Source organism: Erithacus rubecula (assembly GCF_903797595.1).
Source record: "Erithacus rubecula genome assembly, chromosome: 6".
Lineage (NCBI taxonomy): Eukaryota > Metazoa > Chordata > Aves > Passeriformes > Muscicapidae > Erithacus > Erithacus rubecula.
In genome coordinates, this window is record NC_136688.1 from 31,855,202 (window position 1) to 31,859,064 (window position 3,863).

At 36.6% G+C, this 3,863-nt stretch overlaps 1 long non-coding RNA gene across 1 annotated transcript; it reads left to right on the plus strand.

Annotated features, from left to right (window-relative positions):
• Positions 1-775: 775 nt before the first annotated feature.
• Positions 776-3,487, plus strand: LOC306803730. Its single transcript, XR_013774679.1, has 4 exons — positions 776-891; positions 1,141-1,219; positions 2,629-2,805; positions 3,233-3,487. It is a non-coding gene; the product is annotated as an uncharacterized lncRNA (long non-coding RNA).
• Positions 3,488-3,863: the final 376 nt, after the last annotated feature.

Below are 3,863 nucleotides of genomic sequence, written 5' to 3' on the forward strand. Positions count from 1 at the left end.
ACTGGGTAATGGGGTACATATGGTGATCCTAAAAGAAAAAGTTACTATGGAGAATAATTAAAAAGCCCTTCTAAAAATTATTTTTGCTGCTTAGGTAATAGTTTTAGATGCAAAGAGGGATGCAACAGTAATGGTAAATAATAATCATGATAATAAAAAGGGAAAAATCCTGAAGTCATGCACAATACAATTACTCACCACCTGGTGACCAATGCCAGATGCCCCTTCCCAAATCCAGACTGGCCATCCTTCTTGGTAACTTCCCTCAGTTTATATACTGGGCATGAAGTTCTATGGGGTGCAATATCCCTTTGGTCAGCTTGGGTCACCCAGTCCAGCTATGCTTGCTCCCAACTTCATCTGTGAACCTCCTAATTGGCAGAGCACAAGACAAGGGAAAAGATGTCCTTGACTTTGGATAAAGAAGACTTAACAATAAAACTCAGCACTGTAGCAGCTACTGGAGAGAAGTTACCTCTACCCCAGGGCAAAGACAAAGTTTGGCTACAATGAAATTGAAAAGCCCACACAGGTTATTCAATTATTTTCCCCATCAAAATTAAAAGATTTTAAAACTTGTGCAAGTATTCATCTCTACTTGCACAGATTTCCTTTGCTCTGATGTGCACAGCCCACACCTGAAATGAGATGGAGCCCAGGGGCCAGACTGTGGGTGGAGGCTCTGGGTGGGGCATGTCAGGGCCATTAGTGCTCATTAGCACCTGCAGGTACTGCCAGTCATCTTTTCTTTCATAATAATAATGCCTCTAGCTGCAAAATACCAAGAAAAATCACTAACAAATATATATATTTTATAAAAAATAAAGTATTACAGGAAAATATTGCGCTGGCTTAGTATCAGATAGCAGGAATATGGGCAAAATCTGACAGGTAGTGGCTGACCATCTGATTTTTTTCTATAAGAATACTGATTTGGTTGAGAGAGCTTCATCTGCCATACAGCAGATGATAGAAGACAAAATCTGATCTGTTTGACTAGTAGGGAAGCATTATACTGATTTTTATCTCCCCCTTTCCTAGAAATTAATACCTGATCATGAGGAATCAGGTACCCCTTATTCTCCTGGTTTTCTCTTAAAGTAATAAAATAATTCAGCATTCTTCTTTTTCCTCTGGAAGTAAACATATTGATGAACCACTTCAAGCAATGCTAATCAACAGTGTGAGAAGCCTGGAAGATAGGACATTGACAGGCAAGGTACTATTACTAATTTATTTGTCTCTTTATGGTTCAGTTAGAGGAATATCTTAGGGAGTGCAGCACATGTCAGTGTTGTCAGATGTTACACGGTAGCTGTCATGGTTTTGACTGATGTACAAGCACTACCTGCTCATGTTTGCCCTTCCTTTCTGTGGAGTGCACACAGGTAAGACAGCTTGTTGGTAATTTTTATTTAATGCTTTCAGTATCTGCAGCTGCTCTTTTGTTGAAAGTTCTGACAATGAGAGATTCCACCCACCAAGATTCCCAAGATTTCCACTGCAAGGGTTTAATCATGTAAACAAGGTTTTCCTCTGGGATTAGAATACAGCTCACATTTTTTTCTGATGCCCAGTAATTATGGCTATAACTGTTTATGTTTTCATTTATTAGGAAACATCAAAAGACATGAAATCACAGAAATTAAGGGTTCAAATTGTTTTGCACTGCTCGAGAAAAGATAATTCTCTTTTCAAAATATTTTTCTGATACAGACATGTCCTAAACCTCACTTTACTCAGAAAAGCACGTCCTAATTTGAAGACTTCTATGCAAAAAATACCTTCAACTACATGTGCAGGGAGGTCTGACATTCACAGACTTTAATCCTCTCTCAGACACAATTGCTGGATAAAAAAGGAGGCATTGCTGTTCAGCATACATAACCAGTTGAAGCCTTTAAAATGGCAAACATTTACTTCTTAATATAATAGAGCAAGAATCAAGAACAAGAATGTCTGTGAAAGAAGGAGTCAAAAATAATCATAGGCTGGGAAGCCAAATAAGCTTTATGAATGACAGTTCAAGTTGTGGGGTAGCTGTTCCAGGAAACAAAAGGATGTTGCTCCTAAATGCAGAAGTGAAATCTCTTCAAAATACAGAAAGCCATTCCAGACACTACAGAAACTACAGAAAAATTTCAGCATTCAGAGTTATTTCTCCAGTACCGTCCAGCCAGTGAATCCTAGTAATTAAAGGAAATATCCATACCTTGAAAAATGTTTTAAAATCTTTTTCTCTAACTATGTAGTTTAATATGGAACAGAAATTCCCTTTTGCTGTATTTTTTCATGTCTTTCCCACTCCCATCTTTTCATTTGAGCAACTGGTTCCACTCTTAGGTTAGCAAAGGCCAATGGAGCAGAGAGCAGAGAGCAGATGGGCAGCATTTCTCATTGGTCACTCATTTACTAACCAAAAATTTATAGATGGTGATGTTGTGCAAAATAAATTTTATTTATTTTCCTCCAAGAGAGTTGAAAATCAGTTTGTAACATAGCTCTTGGAAATAGTTTTGTGGGCTTTTACGATTTTGCTTAGTTGGGGGTTTTCAGGGGTTTTTAAACTATTTTTTTTAACTCTGTAATACTGGTTTTCTTATTCTGAGACCCTATTTGTCTCACCAGGAGACACTTTTCACTCAAAGAAATGTGGTTTGGCCACATCTCTTCAAGGAATCATAGCATCTCTGTGGTTTATATGAACTCTAATGTTTTCAGGATATCTGCTCTGAAAATTGTGCATCCATGAGAACTGAAGCTCTCTGGCAATCCCTGGAGCTAAGCAAGTCTGCATTTTGAAGTGTGAGTAGGAACAGTGATGAAAACATGAACATTTTTGTACCACGTGTATGCAACTTTATTGAAAAATTTATCTAGTCTCTGGGCTGCTTCTAACAGCAAAGTGGGATGAAAATGTGATTGGAAACATTCATAAATTAATATTAATAGAAGAATGAATAATATCTAGAGTACTGGCAAGATTTGGACCCATAGAAGAAGAAAAGACCAAGTTTTACAGGGAGTTACAGCTCTTGCAATGCAGAATAGATTTTTTTATAATGCTAGCTCAATAATCTTAATTTAGTCTTAATTTAAAAGTATTTACTTAGCAGTCTGAATTGTTTTCCTTCAGGTATGAAAAGCAGAGTAACAATATTACAATGTCTGAGGTTTTGTTGTGTTTCATTCCTTTCAGTAATTTTATTGACTTTTCTTTCTTAAAACCTAGGTAAGGCCCTGATTTTATCTCTTCACTGGATCTTTGTTCTACAGCAGCACCTCAACAAGTGCTTACATTTCACTGAAGGAAATGCAGCACAAGGATATGTTTACAATGAAGCACAAAGTCACATATATTGGTGGAAGCAATGAATTTACATACATGCTTAAGTGCTTTGCAGAAAAAAGGCCAGCACAGTAAATGTATGTAAAGATAACAGAATATAGGAGAAAATCCTCAGCACACAGAAAATGAAACAACATTCCTAAGCAGGATTCAGGGGTAAACATAAACTGAGAAGCCATCCTTGGCAAATCTGAGTGAGCTTTATGTCTCTGTGTATCTCTTTTGGTGTCTTTGCTGTTGTAAGCTGCTAAGCACATATTGGTGTTCAGCTGAGCTGATATTTAGAGCTGCGTATTTTGAAGGACTTTAATAAAGATGTCTCACTCCTTTAAACAATCTTTTGTTAACAATGATTACAAAATCAAAATTTTAAGATGAGAAACTCAGATATTTCAAAATTAATTTTTCACATTGAAGAGGAAACATTAAAAAATTCCTTAAGCCATTACTATTACTCTCATTACATGTATTTTTTAAAATATTCCTAGGAGATCCCGACTACAAATAATTTTAG